The sequence below is a fragment of the Rhinopithecus roxellana genome, chromosome 1 (assembly GCF_007565055.1).
Source record: "Rhinopithecus roxellana isolate Shanxi Qingling chromosome 1, ASM756505v1, whole genome shotgun sequence".
NCBI lineage: Eukaryota > Metazoa > Chordata > Mammalia > Primates > Cercopithecidae > Rhinopithecus > Rhinopithecus roxellana.
Genome location: NC_044549.1, coordinates 37,937,115 through 37,957,215, shown reverse-complemented (window position 1 = coordinate 37,957,215; position 20,101 = coordinate 37,937,115).

Genomic DNA, 20,101 nt, shown 5'->3' with positions numbered 1-20,101 from the left:
TAAAGGGAAGGGGAAGATTCCTGAGCCTGTTTCTTTCCATCATTGGCCAAGCAAATGCTTCTTCCCCACAGTCTTTTTCTTTAATTTTGGAGAAAATGGTGAGAAGAGGGTTCTCGGTGTAGAAATGTAATTTAAGCCACACAAAATGTTCACCTCCATGTGTAAATTCCACAGACTACTATTAGAGAAACCATGTCTTAGTGGAAAGAGCATAGGTGGAAAAATCAAGTCCTTGTCCTGTCTATTCCCTTCTTTATCAGTGGAGCTAATTTCCCATTTGTAGTTCATAGGTGGAATAAAGGGAAACTGCAGAAAAGAGATGGGGAGGCATGAGAATGTTTCCTAGACACAGTGTCTCACAAACTTGTCTTGTGGATCAAATGAGATCAATTAAAATGTTTTAAAATTACGAAATATCATTTAAATATAAGAGTATTCTTATAGTCTCTTATAGCATTTAATGATTTTAGTAATAGCTTTTTATTCTTAGAGTATCAGCTACACAAATCATTCCTAATTTGCCAATGTGGACACTGGCAAAGATTAGAGTTTCCATGCTATACTATGCTATATACATGTATACACACACACACACACACACATTTTTATATATACATACTATACTATATATATGCTATATATTATTACTCAGGTTCATTCATGTAGAAGATATAGGCCAGATTAAATTCTGCCCATTCACAGCATTTCCATAGAAATAGGAAGCTTCCTTTGATAAAAATGTACAATTGTACTTCAACAGCCCCAGTAAATAAAATCTTCAGTGTTTTCCTCCCCATCCAGCCTGAGTTAAATCTACTTATAAGTGATAGACTCTTTTCATAAATAATTAATGGTTACTTAACAAGAGTTTAGCATTTTCCTGCCATTGTTTTGATTACATTAGGTTCACAAGGTGACTTTCTGAGGAAATGTGAATGGCATTTACCCTAGATAGCTGTGATTAATTTTTGTCTGTTTTTAGAAAAGCTTTTGTTTCATTATCATGAAGTAAAAAAAATGGAGCCTGAAGAAAATCAAAACAAATCTGATCTCAGAATACCTGAAGCTTTGATTAAACTATCTTAGGGATTCTAGGTCTATTTTGTACTTACATAATATTATTTATTTATGATTTTGATTTATGTGGAACTTGCAGTGGGAGCTCTTTTGTGAAAACTACCCTTTCAGGGATAGCATTTATGAATCAGCACTGAACTGTTTGCTTTTTAGACGGTCGTCTTGGGTTCTTATAGCTACATCTTTCAATGAAGACTGAAAACTCAAAGCTTGATCATGGGCAATGGTTGAGGATCCCATGACACTTCTGAGAAACCATCAGGATTAGCTTCCATGCCTGGCCATTTCCCCATTTAGGTATATTCTTCTTCATATCCCAAGGTTCCTTGGAGGAGACTTTTTGGTTTAAACTGTCTTGTATTTTAGTTGCAACTGTGAAGCAGCTGCTTCATTATGCTCTCCACGTGGCAACATTTCTATTGAAAACTGAAAGAGAATTACAACGTCAGAAGGGGGCAAAAAAGCAAAACAATAGCAACAATGAGAGAGGCAGTGGGGATGCAATTAGAATGTGTGGTAGTGAGTTTCTTATGGCTAATGTTCAATATACACTTGAAAGTCAATAATGACCTTGATTATTTTTAGAAAATCTTATTTTCTTCTCTGCTGTGAATGTTAGTCAAGACACCATGGAGCAGTATGACAATTATCCCTGAGTAAGAAGGATCCCTCTGTGAGTCTCATGCTCTAGGATATCTTCCCCACCAGTTATACCTACACTGAGGGAGTCAGAAATCCTTGGCGGTCAAAGAGATAAGGACACCCTGGGCCTACCGCAGCCCTTCTAGACTATGATCCTGCTTCAGATGAATTTAAAATTACTTGCCCAAGTATCCCTGAGCTCACTTCCAGAATCTGTATGGACCTCTTTCCTAGGCTTGTTTTTCTAAGTGCTCACTATAACAACTAATGTGCACATCTCTAGGCCAGAAGGAATGGCCAAGGGGAAGTTGTTTGCAGGGAGAGTAGACAAAGCTTGGATGTAGAGCCTTGGAGTGTCCACATGGATGCGTTTCCTCATTGTGTTGACTGAGCCAGGGGTGGGAAGAAACACGAGGAAGCCCATGGCTCAGGGGTTTGAGCTGGGGCCAGGTCTTCTTGCAACATGTTCTGATCTAGAACTCCAAGTGGCCTAAGAATTCTAAATGTTAAGCTGGCCTTGCAAGTCAATGTAAAGATAAATTGCCAAGGTTGGAAGATAGAATATATTTTATTATCACTTTATTACCTTGATTTATAACATACAAACATTTAGATATATGACGATAGGCCTCCCTTTATATTCCTGCCCCAGGTACTAGAAACAAAGGCTCACGTGCCACGTGGTCCCATTGTCTCCTAACACATATTCTATTCCCATTGAAAATAATCTATACACTGCAACACTATTAAAACTTTATCATTTCATGCCAGTGACAACCTGGAAAGAAAATGTTGTTCAGTTCATTTCCTGGCCTAAGTAGCAAAGTTTTACTAATGCTCCCCAGGGATATTAAGACTCAGAATGTTGTTCCTGTCCTGTGAGTTGAGAAATTCTACTTGAATCTACACAAGTGTCTACCCATAATTTCCTTTATGTTCTCATGATATCTCTTTCCCAAGCTCTTTATGTGAACTAATTGAGAGCATATCCACAAAACGTTCAGGAAACAGTAAAAGCTACACAATTGTAATGCATCAATGTTATTCTCATCTCTCACTACCACCTCCCTCCTTCAGTGAGTTCCTCGAGTTATTATTGCCTAAGAGAAGTTCAATCGGCCTATTCTGGGCTCAACCATAGAATACAACTTTTGTAAGTGTAGTATACTTTCACTTTGATCTCAAGTCTATCTTCCCTATGACGAAGCAAAGAAGATGCAACTGAGATTACCCAATAAATAATAATAATAATAGCTAACATGTACTGTGCTTTTATCATGAACAGACATAGTCTAAACACTTTTGATATAGGTACAGGTATTATCACATTACAGATGGAGAAACTGAGGTCCATATAGTTTAAGTAACTTTCCCAAGCTGATAAGAATCAGAGAGGGTTTCAAATCCAGATATTCTAGCTCTGGAGCACTTAATTAGTCAACAATGTTGCCTGCAGAATACCAGGTTGTTTCTCCTCCTGATTCCACCAAAAATCATCTTCAGCAGCCTCTGCCTGTTAGTTTTTAAAAGCTATTGCTAGTTCCCAGAGAATTTGAAGCCTTGTAAATGTAAAAGTAATCATCATGCTTCATTATTATTATTTTCCTAGCCCCACCATGGTCCCTTTGAAACTATATTGAAACATACTAGCCTTTAGCTCACCTCCCATCAGATGTTCAATAATTTGGCCAGGAAACACAATTGTGATAGGTCAAGCATTGGTATCACAGAGTATGTCCGATTACTTCATCTAAAGATATTTGACTAAGAAAAGCCAGTATTTAAAGACAGGAGTAGCCACATAAGCATGAGACACCACATTTTTCTTTCTCACAAGTCAGTGAAAATTTTTAATACAGTATAATCTAGTTTGTCTTAATACCAGTACATAGGGTTGGTTACCTATGCTCACCTATTTCACATAGCAATTCGTTGAAGTTCGTCATTGTCTCTTGGTAACATGAGGACAAGGGTAGGAGTATGCGGAAAAGCACTTTATATTTCCATAGTCATTTAGAACTCTCTTAAGATATACTTTCAATTCCTTTCTGAAACTTGCATTTTTAAAACTCTTAACTCACTTGGAAATCAAATAAGTGAAATAAACATCCCAAAATATCTAATTGAAGAACACACATTTCTTCTGCCCAAACCAAGTAAACCCTATCTAAGAATGCTAGAAAGCTGTTCTTTGCTCTCTTAGCTGCCCTTCTAAATGCAATCATTCTAGCAGTCACTTCACTCGCCAATTCCCATCTAATCGTTTTCATTTACTAGAGTGCATTGGCTCAGTCTCCACCAACACAGCAGCTACATGCAGTGCTATAATGTGGTTTTGCTCATCTCACAACCCTCTGTGATAGCTTTAGTAACTTCTATTGTACATTGATAACAGCTTCATTTGTCACATGCCCACTGAAAAGAACTCAGTTCCTGTTCTCAGATTGGGTGGGATGAAAGCCAAGAGCTTCCAGTGCTCACTGTGGATGCTAAGACAGAATACACACTGTTAACCTCCAATGGCAGATAAGAAATGCCAGGGTATAAATCCCCAAGGGACCAATACAGCTTTCATCCAAAGCAGAAAGTAATTTTCTTTTTTGCTCTGGTGACTGGGACTACCCTGTTTGGATCATTTGGTTTGCAGCATAAAAGGCATGATGTGTGGGTGGTAATTGGAGGTCAACAATGAAGAGAGACGGGAGTTCTTATGGAAGGCAGGGGGAGTCAAAGTTCAGTTGAGGTATTTTAAAGGTCTGACTGCACCACTGAGAGGTGCCATAGAGAAATGCCATCTACAGTGGTACTGATGCAGGAAAACTGCTAGGAGCTGGGTGTGGGCATCTATTATCTCAGCAGTGAAGTCCCTGCAGATGATTTGGCAGCCTGCTCAAATGCAGTTTACTCTGTGTCCCTCACTTTCCCTGTTCTGTACGGGACCATGGCTAGGAGACATGTCTTTGCACTAATGTTGTGAACTGAGAATAAAACTGAAGGCCAAAGAAAAACTTTTCTGTGTTAGACTGTTGAGCCTGCCCTAGACCAAGGAGTAGTCCTGTTTGATAGATGTACAGATTACCTACAAGAATGATTATGTGCAATATGAGATCTTTAACATCAGAGAGAGTGTCTTGGTTCCAGTTAAACTGCCAGGCCTAGCAAAGAGGCTGACGCATATTAAGGGTCAATAGATATTTGGTGAATAAATAAAAGAATGAAAGACTGACTAAATGATTAAGTCATGAAGAGACCAGGTTATTTTCACCTTCTGAATTACACCGAGACCTTGTCCTGGTAGAATGAGCACATGTAATATGGGAAAATCTGGTTTGTGCAAGATATTTAAATAATTTTATGAAGTGGGAGGACCAATGAACTATCAGATTTTAAAAATAAGCTAAAGCTGTAATGTCAGGACAAGGGGAAAGCAAGATTTGATTTATAAACTTCAATGCATATACAGCATTTTTGAAACATGTTTACTATATAAAACAAGTATTTTTTTCTTTAATTAAGTTTCCAAAAGCAAATTTACCATGAAATGATATTTAAATGCTTCTGTTGTTGTTCTTTATTTCAGGTAAGTGGAAAGATATCTTCTGAAGTGTGCTGCAGAAACCGTGCAGGTGGTGATTCTCTTAGAAGAAAAAGAAAGGCAGGGATCCTTGAAATGGTAATATTTCAGCTATTTCATATACATAGAAGCATCTCACATGACCAGCAAGGCTATTGTTTTCTCTTATGTGCTTATACCTGCTTACTTCATTATAACTTGATATGGCTTAAACCTCAAGGTGTGTGAGAATTGTTTGTTTTTGTGTATCTGCATGAGAGCCACTCATACCCTAATCCAAAGTTTCTGCAGCCCACCCTCAGTGGAAAGCTCATTATTCATGAATTGTTTAAAATTGAAATGTCATTCTAAACAGATCCTACAAGAACAGACATATACAATTTAGACTATATAGTACTATATGTATATACAGATATATACATGCACATATATGTAAATATATATATTTGTAACCCTGTTTTCTTTCATAACTCTTTCCGCATGAATACGAAGTGCCTTACTTTTCCTGTTTATGGCAGTGTTATCTGTTTAAAATGTATTTGTAGCCTGTAGACTTTCAGTCTAACTGACAAGCCAGCTGAAACATGCTACAGATTTTAGTAGCTATACAACCTAGTTTAGCAAACTAGCTCCCTGAGAATCAATGACTGACAAAAAAATTTGATTTACAAACCTTCAGTGCATATGGAATTCCAGTTTACAGTATAAGTTCTGCAAACACTTCACATGAGGACAGAAGCAAAGGAAGTAGATACACATAAATATTAAATGAAAGGTTTGTGAGATTATATTATTGCAGCAGATTTTAAAAACATAATTTGCTAAATGCACTCAATTGGTTCAATGACAAATTTTACACCCCAAAACTAAGGCATGTTTTCTATTTGCAAAAGTGAAATTGGTTTCAATGAGTTGTTACTATTTGGGAATTCCTACCAGAATTTTCTTTTTAAATAACCTTTCCTTTATATCTAAAATAAATCACTCATTTGCTAAGAAAGTATATATAGTTGACTTATAAAACACTAAAATATGTCACATAGCTTCCTGCAGAATTAGCTATACAATGTTCAGTACTTTTTAATATTCACACACATGGTCAAGTTTTAAAATGCTGGTCATGACATAAATATGTGCAATGAAGTTTAAGTCACCTAATATCAAAAGTGTATATACCAAGTATTAATAAAAAGTAAAGATAATTCAAAGCTATTAATAATCAGAAATGTATCGTTCACTCAAGAGTTCAGCACTTTAGAAAGAGGTAAGACAGAGGCTATACTGAATAGCAGAATTTTAATTGAAGAAAGAAAAGTATTGTTATGCTTTTAATATAAGAAATATATACAGAAATCTAATGGCCTAAACTATCATTCAAATCTGAGAAAGTTTGCAGTGGTTATTTTCTGTTTTCTAGTTATTTACATCTTTCTCCACAAGAAAATGTTTTAAGTTTAGATTTAAAATACAAATAAATAGGGGAAAAGTAAGAGAAATTTTCCCACTTGTTAAATCATATGGTGATTGCCCTTTGAGGAAGAGAAAGAAACTCAGTTACAGAATATTTAAATATATAAATTATATTGGATACTAAAGAATGTATAATTCAGCAGATTGTTTTGTTAATGTATGGAAAATCAGGTAACATGAATTACAGTGACAAAAGTAGCTCGTTCTGTGGTATGGAGTGAACAGAGCAAAGCAGATTTTTCTGTGTGAAATACAGACACTCATCTTGTATGCTTGACTCCCACTGTCTTAAGGAGTGTCTGGTAACTTATATACCATTTGACCCAGCAATCTCATTACTGGATATATATCCAAAAGAATGTAAATCCTTCTATTACGAAGATACATGCACATGTATGTTCATAGCAGCACTAGCCACAATAGCAAAGACATGGAATCAACCCAAATGTCCATCAGTGATAGACTGGATAAAGAAAATGTACATATACACCATGGAATACTATGCAGCCATGAAAAGAAACAAGATCATGTCCTTTGCAAGGACAGGGATGGGTCTGGAAGCCATTATCCTCTGCAATCTAACACAGGAACAGAAAATCAAACCCTACATGTTCTCACTTATAAGTGGGAGCTGAACAATGAGGACACGTGGGCACATGGAGGGGAGCAACACACACTGGGACCTGTTGTGGAGGTGGGGGAGGGAGGGCATCAGGATAAACAGCTAATATATGGGGGGCTTAATACCTAGGTGGTGGGTTGATAGGTGCAGCAAACCACCATGGCACACGTTTACCTATGTAACAAACCTGCATGTCCTGCATGTGTATCTTGGAACTTAAAATTATATTACATTTTAAAAGAAAAAGAAAGTAGCTGACAGAAGCATCAGCAAATGAATCTTAAGGATCTATCTTTGTCATGATTGTTCCTAAAGCTCAGTCACTCTAGAAGACTTTGTGAATTAGAGGGAGGAAGAGAGAATCATGGATGAAGAACAGAGTCAGAACATTCAATTCATCAAAAGTTCTCCCTCTCAATTACAAATCTGTCCATTTCCCAAACCTTATTTAGAGTCCACAGATGCTTCAAGATTTTTCTCTCATTTTCTTAGTCTATGAAAGCCACTTAGTGTCTATATTTCTATTACAAATAGACAAGTATTCTTTGATAACCTAGAATTCTGAAATCAGTTAATAGTATGAAAAGCATACTTAACTTCCTAATTTTATTTATTTAGGCATTCATTTATACTCTGTCTCATTTTCCAAAGGATTCAAGGGGTTTAAAGGGTAGAGTAAACAACACTCCTGCCTTTTCACATTATGATTGAAAGACTGAGCATACCAATATCATGGTTTTGGCTGATTTGAGGAAATTCTGTCCTGAGTAGGGTGATCTGTTACATAATCCAATCAATTAAATCAATTCAAAAAATTATATCCAAGGATCTGCACAACCATGTGCTTGATGGGTAGAAAGATAAATTTGTAAAATATAGCTACTGCCTTCAGGGACTTTGCAGCTTAGGCCTCCTTCCTGGCTTCTTTTGCTTGATCGTCTAGTGGTTTAACCTTTAGTCACTTAACTGATAACCACAGTTATCACTTATTTGCATAACTGATAACCACATGTTATGCCTCTTTCACAGCACAAGAAAGAAAGGTTATTCCTTCAGCACAGGAGGCCTTCCTGTGAAGGTCAAGTGAAACTGGATTTGACTGAACTGGGTCAGATGAGATTTTGATATTATCAGTGTAGTTGTATACAGTATTTTGGCTTCTTCACTAGCTTGGATAATCAGGACATGATAATTATAACACTTGTTTCATGAGGAATGATAATCATGTCATGGCATTTCATGCTTCATTCACTGTTATGATTCAAACAGCATCATGTCCAACACTGGTTTGTAGAGTTTTAGTGCTGCATTACAATATTATAAAAACAAGCTAGAGTCACATGACTGTAGGCAAAGTTTGGACTGTTGCAGTAATATATTGATTATTTCCATGACATCCAAAACAAACACTGTGTAACTATAACATAAAATGATTACAAAGCCAAGAAACTCATTGCATTGGTTGACATCTAATAAATTAGTTTGAACTTTAAGTTTTGAAAGAGTTTTCTAATGGAAACAAAAATTTTAATGTTTGTTTAACTGATTAGGTATTCTAGAGAACTTTATGATCTCACTTTTCGTTTGTGACCACGAATTCCTGATTTCCTGGTGTTTATGTTTATGATTTGGCTGATAATCTTGTTTCAAGCACTTCTTGCATTGAAAGTGGAATTGCTATTAGAACTCACCACATGTCGTCTCAATTCTAAAATTAGTTAAGAATGCATTGTTTGAAGCCCACATGGACTTCCTTAAAAGTTGGGGAATATCCTTCATGTATTTGAATTTGGCTAGTTTACAACCAACACATACAAATTTAGAAATTCACAGCACCTGTATGTGAATATTATCTAGTCTTCAATGTATGCCTCTGAAAGCAGTAGTCTCCTCAAAGAAAAGAAATAGCCTCTTCTAGAAAATGAAGTAAAGGCAAAACCAAGTTGATATATTTCAAAAGCTGTATGCAGCATCCAGTTCAGATATAATTTTCAAAGAATGAATTTTAATGCACACAGCCTATTAGCACAGGATCAGATTCCTAACAAATTGATTGGACATGCAAAAAGAGTCTGTGTCCTAGATTTAAAGTCATTACACAGTCTTAAACACAGCTGTGCAGCAAGCCTTTCATTCTAGATGGGCATAAGCAAAGTGTTCTGAAGGTGATTGGCTGGTGGATTTCCTACAATGCAATTTTCAATAATAACAAGTTTAATGAAATCACTATTGTATTATTTAGCAAGGGAATGTGTATTCTATTTTGTATAGCCATCAATGGCTGATTAAGTGTGCACAGGAATATGAATGTGCAAATATTTAAACAGATTCAGAGGCACCCATTATTCTTTGATTTAGGGGAGGTACATGCACCCAACTCTGCCATTATTCTTACCCAACCAGGGATGAAGATAATCCTATGCTTTTTATTGTAACTTTCTTTCTGTCATTCTTGAATTATAGCTTCTTGCTGTCTCTAATCTTTTATTAAGATCGTCCATTTCCATTGAGTATATGATACATTTTCTTCTTAATTGTAAATGTTTTCCATTCTATATCCCAAACTGTGGGCTCACATAAGCATTACACATACAAAAATATTACATATGTAAACTACTGACCTTGTATCATTGTTTCATGCATGGACTCTGCAGATGCCAATGAGGAAAATTATATATATATATATGTTTTATATATATATATATATGTTTTAATATGTTATATATATATATATGTTTTATATATATATATATGTTTGAGACAGGGTCTCTCTCTGTTGCCCAGACTAGAGTGCAGTGGCATGATCTTGGCTCACTGCAACCTCCACCTCCCATGTTCACATGATCCTCCTACCTCAGCCTCTCTAGTAGCTGAGACTACAGGCATGTGCCACCACGCCTGGCTAATTTTTGTATTTTTAGTAGAGACAGGGTTTCAACATGTTGGCCAGGCTGGTCTTGAACTCCTGACCTCAGGTGATCCATACACCTTGGCCTCCCAAAGTGCTGGGATTACAGGCATGAGCCACTGCACCTGGCCTATAATTCTTAATTTTATGTCATATGAGGATTGGGGCAGAAAGATCCATATACATTCTATAAAATGAAATTCTAATAAATTAATGAATATCCATGGAGGAGATCATTTTTCTTGTGAAATTCATTCCCAGTGCCTACATTTATTTACAGGAAAAGTGCGTTATAACTGTTCAGTTTCGGTGAAAAACTTTATACCTGTTGCTTATGATTTCTCATGTGTGGAGCATAAAAAAATTGTATTATTATAAATTGTCAAATTGCCAATCATCTTGCAAAAGTAACCATGCAGTCTATGTAATCTTAGGAAAGCCTGCACATATTTCTGGAAAAGGAAGTTTAGCAGGTGGAGGTTTTGTCTACCATGGTTGAAAGTCGTCTTGATTGAACCGAAGTGTCAGGTAAACAAAGCAGAAAAACAGAAACAGCTATTTTTACAACTCAATGTAGTTGTACTAAGGGAATATACATCCTTTTCTTTTTTTATTAAGAAGAGCCCATTCTGAGCTATGAATATAATTAGTTAATAAATAACTCCAGTTGTATGCCTTAAGGAACTTAGCTTCAGGGCAGTTGTTAATAGCAGGCAGTTAGAAAAACATGGGCTTTCTATCAGAGACATACTGAAAGTTAGTCACCAGAAGCTGATTATTTCAAGTTGTGCTGTAAATCTAAGTCAAAAACAGATAGCTTGTTTAAAAAAAGTGATAGGAAATCAAGAGCTTTTGTCAAGCATATCTATAAAATGAATATAGTAATAACTATGAAGATTAGCAGATTTTATTTTATGTCATTAGAAATTATAAAAGTGTTGTGAGTATTACATTTGGCCAAGAAAATTATACACCAGATTTTGAACTTCTTTAAAAGTTAAATAATATAAAGTTATATTAATACTTAATATATATTAATATAATTAAGAAAACAATTTAATCTACTTTAATAGACATTGACTGATAGACACTGTCCCGGGAAAGTAAAGATGAGGATGGTCCTTTTCTTTGAGGAATTTATATTCTGGAAAGAGAAACCAACAAATAGGCAGATAATTTTAGTGTTGGATAAAATGCAGCAAGAGTGCATGGGGATTCACGTTAGTACAGTGAAGAAGGGGTCCTTAGACCAACCTGTATGGCAGGGAAGGACTCTTGGGTATTGGAAGGAATTGAGAGGTTCATCAGCCAAAGAACGGAAGGATACTCCAGACAGAAAAGAACATCATTTGCATGTGTTCACTTTTCCACTTATATTGTGTGTTACAAATATATCCATTAAATGACCAGCATATCCTACCCAATGTTTTTGAACCTCTTGCCTCTCCTATAGTCTTTACTTTTAGTACTCCTTATGGGTTCCTCCAATGGGAAAGAAGTGAAAAATTAACACAGGTGGCTATATTCTTGGATAAATCCCCTGGTAGTATTTAGTTTCCTTATCCTTTCACAAATAATAGAATGAAACAGAAGCTGTTGATTCAAACTCTCTGTGTCCATATAAATTAACCACCCCTACCGCCACACGCTCACTCACAAGCTTTCAAAAGATGAATCCTTCGAAATCTCTTCCATCACTTTATTGCTTTCACGTGAAGCTTAGGAACAGAACAATGTTAATGTCTTTTGCTATTTAATGTCGTCCAAGTGCTCAACACAGTGCCATGCGCTCTCCATGGGATGTCTTGTTTAATTCTTCAGTAGCTGAGAGACAAATATTACTTGCTTTGTTTTATACATCCGAAAACAGAGGCATGAAGAGGTTAAGTAACGTTTCTAAATTTATTCACCTAGTAAGTTGCGGAGTCAGTTTTTGAATTCAGGCAGTCTGACTCAGGGGCTCCTAAATCGTATTCAATACTGGCCCCTTGTCTGGTATACATTCCATAAATACTTAATATGTTTACAATGTACAAGACATTTGTGTGAATTTTTTTAATGACTTGCAGGATTTCATACAATTTAGTATGCTTCCAGTTCATTATTTCATTTCGATCCTTAAAACAATTCTATTAGGTAGTCCAGCCACGTAGCTAAACTTTATAGATGAGAAAATTAAGAATCAAGGCATTGTAATTGATCAATGTCTCATAATTAAGAAGCAACAAAGCTCAAATCTTGGAATTTTTTTTGATCCTACAGATTTTTTTTCAGACCGAAAAAAATGGATAATACTAGAACTATTATTGTAACATATGAGGGGAAAATGATCACGTTGGTGAACTCATATAAAGTCACAACCTGAATTATTGAAAGACTCAACACTAAGATCAGGTCTCTAAATGGAGATTACACCCTTTCTCTCAACCACATCATTTCAAAAGCTTGAGAAGATTTTGTGGCGGTTAACTTTTTTTTTTTAACTGCCGATAATCTTGAATAGGTTATATACTGCCCCCAACATCTCACTTGGTTTAGGTAAAATAGAAGGTTGGCTATTATAAAATTAGAACAATAGGAGAAGTTTGTGTGATGTAGAGACCTTTAAAGTCACTGCCTGATTATAGCCAGTTACATAACTGTAGGAACAAACATGAAGAATTATGGGTTTCCTACTCCCAAAGATAGATATATACATATACAGCTGATTATAGACAGTAATGAGAAATCTGTTGTTCACTACTAACATTAAGTACTCATTTCCCAGTCTCAGGCAACTTCCCATTTTCTTCCATTAAACTTAATTATTTTGGGGACATCAGAGAGGCACCATAACAAAGTAGGGCGAAGCTCATCCAGCTTCACTACTTAGAATTATGTCCCCAAAGGCAAATTAAACTCTCATGGCCACAATTTCTTCTTTTTAATCTGAGAATAGTCATCTCTAACTAACAAGGTGTGTAAGAAATGTTGCTTACCATATAATAGGTGCTCAATTAATACTGGGCCATTATCAATATCACTGGCACATAATATAATTTTTGTATAAATCTATTCAGGAATTCAAGCCATTATTATTTTGCAGTAGGTAAAGTTTGTTACTAGAAGCCAGAGTTCACTTTTGTGTACCCCTTTTCCTTCTGCAGAGCTAGCAGTAATATGTTATAGTAAAAAACACTCAGATGTGGAATATGGAATTTGGCCCTGCCACTGAACGGCTCTATAAATTGTCTATGAGTTACATATTTAGTTTCTATGAACCTCAGTTTTCTCATCTGAGATGAGAATAACAACAATGATGGTAATTTATGCCTGTTGCAAAAATTAGGTGAGATGAGACATAAAAAATACATAGGGCAATATATAACTTAGGATAGATTTTCCATATAGATTGGTGACTTTTGCTCTTTACCTTCCTGCATACCTATGTATGCCACACTCTATTCCTTTATCCTGCTAACCAAACCATATCACAGATCTTTTAATTGCAGCAATGTAAAATATTGAAGTTTAACACCTTGAGATAGAGCTGTAGAGTCTAGGCTAGGAGACTTTAGCAATAATTAAACACTTAAGGAGATGAAAGCAGGCTTTTGGTTACCTTTTTACTTATATTTTGTACCCTAGTCATACCAGAAAACTCACCATTCGCCCCTCTTTCAAGTCACTAAAACTAGATAATGATGTTCCCTCTTCTCAAAATATATGCCTATTTTCTGTTTCTAGTGAATTTCTTCTTCTTTACTAAGATCCATTTTACATGGTACCTACCTACTTGGAGAAGCCATTGCCAATCACACACACACTTGTGCTATCACAAATCAATCAATTTTACAGCTACCTCAACTTAACCACATTTGGGGGCAATTGTTTTAAAATATGTGACTTAGCCAGAAAATCCCAAGCATCATTAACATCATTTTGCCCTTTCTTGGAATGCAGGACAATCATTATGGACCTGTTTTTTTTTTGGATAATGTGGTAAAAGGCTGTCAGCCATCACATCTGCTCGTACTTTACCTGCCTCAGACAGCTTCTGACCTTTTCTGATGTGCTTCTGCTAATCTATCAGAGGCTGAGAAGCCAGATAAGTAAGCTTTAAAAGAATTGCATATTTAAAAAGTCAATAAAGTTTGCCTGAATCTCCAAGAGCCTTAATGCAGGGCTTTGGTGTAGATATTTCTGGTTTCTCTGAGGCCTTTATCAGAGACTTCTGACAAGCTGGACCTTCTAGGTAAGTGGGGAGTTACTGTATTTTAATTGCCTAGTGTCTACTTTTTTGAAACACAGAATAAAAATGTAGATATAAACAGAATGTAAACTAGAAGGTAAGCACAAACTGACCTAGGCCATTTAAAATGTAATTTAACATAAAAATATTCAGTTTGCATTCAGCTTTTCTATCATGTAGTTTAGAAGTAAAGACATCAGCAGATAAAATTAATGAACAAATTGTTAGATTATCCTCTACTTACACTTCAAATAAACCAGCAAATCATTTAATTATTTGCCTAGCCGTTGCTGTCGTGAGTATAGGCCATTAGTGACTATTAATATATAAAATTGTGTTTTTATTTCCCAAAGACATTATGCAATCCATAAATCTTGCTTTTCTCATTAAAGGTATTCCATTTTATACATGCTTGATCAACAAATATGATCAAGGTCTACAGTGCAACTTTAAAAGTAACATGGAACCTTTAGAACAAAAACAACGAAAACATAAATCATGAATTTTTCTTACAGTTTTTCTCTGATGGAGATACTTGTTTTCCGGTGTATGCTAATGGCAGACATGAAAACTTTTAAAAAATTACAATATACTTACAGTAATTGTAGTTTGTATCTACATAAGTACTTTATGATACATTAAATGTTTTAATATTATATTTGATGTAATTGGATATTATTCCCATTTCATAAGAGAATTAAAGAATTGAATAATTAAATAACTGTCCAGAAAGAACTCTATTGTAGTCCTTTTTTTTTTTTTATTTTTTATACTTTAAGTTCTAGGGTACATGTACACAACATGTAGGTTTGTTACATATATATATACATGTGCTATGTTGGTGTGCTGAACCCATTAACTCATCATTTACATGAGGTATATCTCCTAATGCTATCCCTCTCCCCTACCCCTTGCCACAATAGGACCCGGTGTGTGACGCTCCCCTTCCTGTGTCCAAGTGATCTCATTGTTTAGTTCCCACCTGTGAGTGAGAACATGTGGTATTTGGTTTTCTGTTCTTGCAATAGTTTGCTGAGAATGATGGTTTCCAGCTACATCCATGTCCCTACAAAGGACACGAACTCATCCTTTTTTATAGCTGCATAATATTCCATGGTGTATATGTGCCACATTTTCTTAATCCAGTCTGTCACTGATGGACATTTGGGTTGATTCCAAGTCTTTGCTATTGTGAATAGTGCTGCAATAAATATATGTGTGCATGTGTCTTTATGGCAGCATGGCTTATAATCCTTTGGGTATATCCCCAGTAATGGGATGGCTGGGTCAAATGGTATTTCTAGTTCTAGATCCTTGAGGAATCGCCACACTGTTTTCCACAATGGTTGAACTAGTTTACAATCCCACCAACAGTGTAAAAGTGTTCCTATTTCTCCACATCCTCTCTAGCACCTGTTGTTTCCTGATTTTTTAATGATTGCCATTCTAACTGGTGTGAGATGGTATCTCATTGTGGTTTTGATTTGCATTTCTCTGATGGCCAGTGATGACGAGCATTTTTTCATGTGTCTGTTGGCTGTATGAATGTCTTCTTTTGAGAAGTGTCTATTCATATCCTTTGCCCACTTTTTGATGGGATTGGTTGTTTTTGTCTTGTAAATTTCATTGAGATCTTTATAGGTTCTGGATATTAACCCTTTGTCAGATGAGTAGATTGTAAAAATTTTCTCCCATTCTGTAGGTTGCCTCTTCACTTTGATGGTAGTTTCTTTTGCTGTGCAGAAGCTCTTTAGTTTAATTAGATTTGTCAATTTTGGCTTTTGTTGCCATTGCTTTAGGTATTTTAGACATGAAGTCCTTGCCCATGCCTATGTCCTGAATGGTATTACCTAGGTTTTCTTCTAGGGTTTTTATGGTTTTAGGTCTAACATTTAAATCTCTAATCCATGTTGAATTAATTTTCGTACAAGGAGTAAGGAAAGGATTCAGTTTCAGCTTTCTACTTACGGCTAGTCAATTTTCCCAGCAACATTTATTAAATAGGGAATCTTCTCCCCATGTCTTGTTTTTGTCAGGTTTGTCAAACATCAGATGGCTGTAGTTGTGTGTTATTATTTCTGAGGGCTCTGTTCTGTTCCATTGGTCTATATCTCTGTTTTGGTACCAGTACCGTGCTGTTTTGGTTACTGTAGCCTTGTAGTATAGTTTGAAGTCAGGTAGCGTGATGCCTCCAGCTTTGTTCTTTTGGCTTAGGATTGTCTTGGCAATGCAGGGTCTTTTTTGGTTCCATATGAACTTTAAAGCAGATTTTTCCAATTCTGTGAAGAAAGTCATTGGTAGCTTACTGGGGATGGCATTGAATCTATAAATTACTTTGGGCAGTATAGCCATTTTGACAATATTGATTCTTCCTATCCATGAGCATGGTATGTTCTTCCATTTGTTTGTGTCCTCTTTTATTTCACCGAGCAGTGATTTGTAGTTCTCCTTGAAGAGGTCCTTTACATCCCTTGTAAGTTGGATTCCTAGGTATTTTATTCTCTTTGAAGCTATTGTGAATGGGAGTTCATTCATGATTTGGCTCTTGGTTTGCCTGTTACTGGTGTATAAGAATGCTTGTGATTTTTGCACATTGATTTTGTATCCTGAGACTTTGCTGAAGTTGCTTATCAGCTTAAGGAGATTTTGGGCTGAGACAATGGGGTTTTCTAAATATACAACCATGTCATCTGCAAACAGGGACAATTTGACTTCTTCTTTTCCTAACTGAATACCCTTGATTTCTTTCTCTTGCTTGATTGCCCTAGCCAGAACTTCCAACACTATGTTGAATAGGAGTGGTGAGAGAGGGCATCCCTGTCGTGTGCCAGTTTTCAAAGTGAATGCTTCCAGTTTTTGCCCATTCAGTATGATATTGGCTGTGGATTTATCATAAATAGCTCTTATTATTTTGAGATACATTCCATCAATACTGAATTTATTGAGAGTTTTTAGCATGAAGGGCTGTTGAATTTTGTCAAAGGCCTTTTCTGCATCTATTGAGATAATCAGGTGGTTTTTGTCTTTGGTTCTGTTTATATGCTGGATTACGTTTATTATTTGCATATGTTGAACCAGCCTTGCATCCCAGGGATGAAGCACACTTGATCATGGTGGATAACTTTTTTGATGTGCTGCTGGATTCGGTTTGCCAGTATTTTATTGATGATTTTTGCATCGATGTTCATCAGGGATATTGGTCTAAAATTCTCTTTTTTTGGCCCGGGCGTGGTGGCTCAAGCCTGTAATCCCAGCACTTTGGGAGGCTGAGACGGGCAGATCACGAGGTCAGGAGATTGAGACCATCCTGGCTAACACGGTGAAACCCCGTCTCTACTAAAAACTACAAAAAACTAGCCAGGCGAGGTGGCGGGTGCCTGTAGTCCCAGCTACTCGGGAGGCTGAGGCAGGAGAATGGCGTGAACCCGGGAGGCGGAGCTTGCAGTGAGCTGAGATCCAGCCACAGCACTCCAGCCTGGGTGACAGTGAGACTCCGTTTCAAAAAAAAAAAAAAAAAAAAAAAAATTCTCTTTTTTTGTTGTATCTCTGTCAGGCTTTGGTATCAGGATGATATTGGCCTTGTAAAATGAGTTAGCGAGGATTCCCTCTTTTTCTATTGATTGGAATAGTTTCAGAAGGAATGGTACCAATTCCTCCTTGTACCTCTGGTAGAGTTCAGCTGTGAATCCATCTGGTCCTGGACTTTTTTTGGTTGGTAGGCTATTAATTATTGCCTCAATTTCAGAGCCTGATATTGTTCTATTCAGGGATTCAACTTCTTGCTGGTTTAGTCTTGGGGGAGTATAAGTGTCCAGGAAATTATCCATTCCTTCTAGGTTTTCTAGTTTATTTGCATAGAGGTGTTTATAGTATTCTCTGATGGTAATTTGTATTTCTGTGGGGTCGGTGGTGATATCCCCTTTATCATTTTTTATTGCATCTATATGATTCTTCTCTCTTTTCTTCTTTATTAGTCTTTGCTAGCAGTCTATCAATTTTGTTGATCTTTTCAAAATCCAGTTCCTGGATTCCTTGATTTTTTGGATAGTTTTTTGTGTCTCTATCTCCTTTAGTTCTGCTCTGATCTTAGTTTCTTGCCTTCTGCTAGCTTCTTGCCTTCTGCTAGCTTTTGAATGTGTTTGCTCTTGCTTCTCTAGTTCTTTCAATTGTGATGTTATGGTGTCAATTTTAGATATTTCCAGCTTTCTCTTGTGGGCATTTAGTGCTATAAATTTCCCTCTACACACTGCTTTAAATGTGTTCCAGATATTCTGGTGTGTTATATCTTTGTTCTCATGGTTTCAAAGAACATCTTTATTTCTGCCTTCATTTCGTTATGTACCCAGTAGTCATTCAGGAGCAGGTTGCTCAGTTTCCATGTAGTTGAGTGGTTTTGATTGAGTTTCTTAGTCCTGAGTTCTAGTTTGATTACACTGTGGTCTGAGAGACAGTTTGTTATAATTTCTGTTCTTTTACATTTGCTGAGGAATGCTTTACTTCCAACTATATGATCAATTTTGCAATAAGTGTGATGTGGTGCTGAGAAGAATGTATATTCTGTTGATCTGGGGTGGAGAGTTCTGTAGATGTCTATTAGGTCTGCTTGGTGCAGAGTTGAGTTCAATTCGTGTATATCCTTGATAACTTTCTGTCTCATTAATCTGTCTAATATTGACAGTTGGGTGTTAAAGTCTCCCATTATTATCGTATGGGAGTCTAAGTCTCTTTGTAAGTCTCTAAGGACTTGCTTTATGAATCTGGGTGCTCCTGCATTGGGTGCATATGTATTTAGGATAGTTAGCTCTTTCTGATGAATTGATCCCTTTACCATTATGTAATGGCCTTCTTTGCCTCTTTTGATCTTTGATGGTTTAAAGTCTGTTTTATCAGAGACTAGGATTGCAACCCCTGCTTTTTTTTGTTTTCTATTTGGTTGGTAGATCTTCCTCCATCCCTTTATTCTGAGCCTATGTGTATCTCTGCATGTGAGATGGGTCTCCTGAATACAGCAAACTGATAGGTCTTGACTCTTTATCCTATTTGCCAGTCTGTGTATTTTAATTGGACTATTTAGTCCATTTACATTTAAAGTTAATATTGTTATGTGTGAACTTGATCCTGTCATTGTGATATTAACTGGTTATTTTGCTTGCTGGTTGATACAGTTTCTTCCTAGCATCAATGGACTTTACATTTTTACATGTTTTTGCAATGGCTGGTACCAGTTGTTCCTTTCCATGTTCAGTGCTTCCTTCAGGATCTCTTATAGGACAGGCCTGGTGGTGACAAAATCTCTAAGCATTTGCTTGTCTGTAAAGGATTTTATTTCTCTTTCACTTATGAAACTTAGTTTGGCTGGATATGAAATTCTGGGTTGAAAATTATTTTCTTTAAGAATGTTGAATATTGGCCCCCACTCTCTTCTGGCTTGGAGAGTTTCTACTGAGAGATCTGCTGTTAGTCTGATGGGCTTCCCTTTGTGTGTAACCCGACCTTTCTCTCTGGCTCCCCTTAACATTTTTTCCTTCATTTTAACTCTGGTGAATCTGGCAATTATGTGTCTTGGAGTTGCTCTTC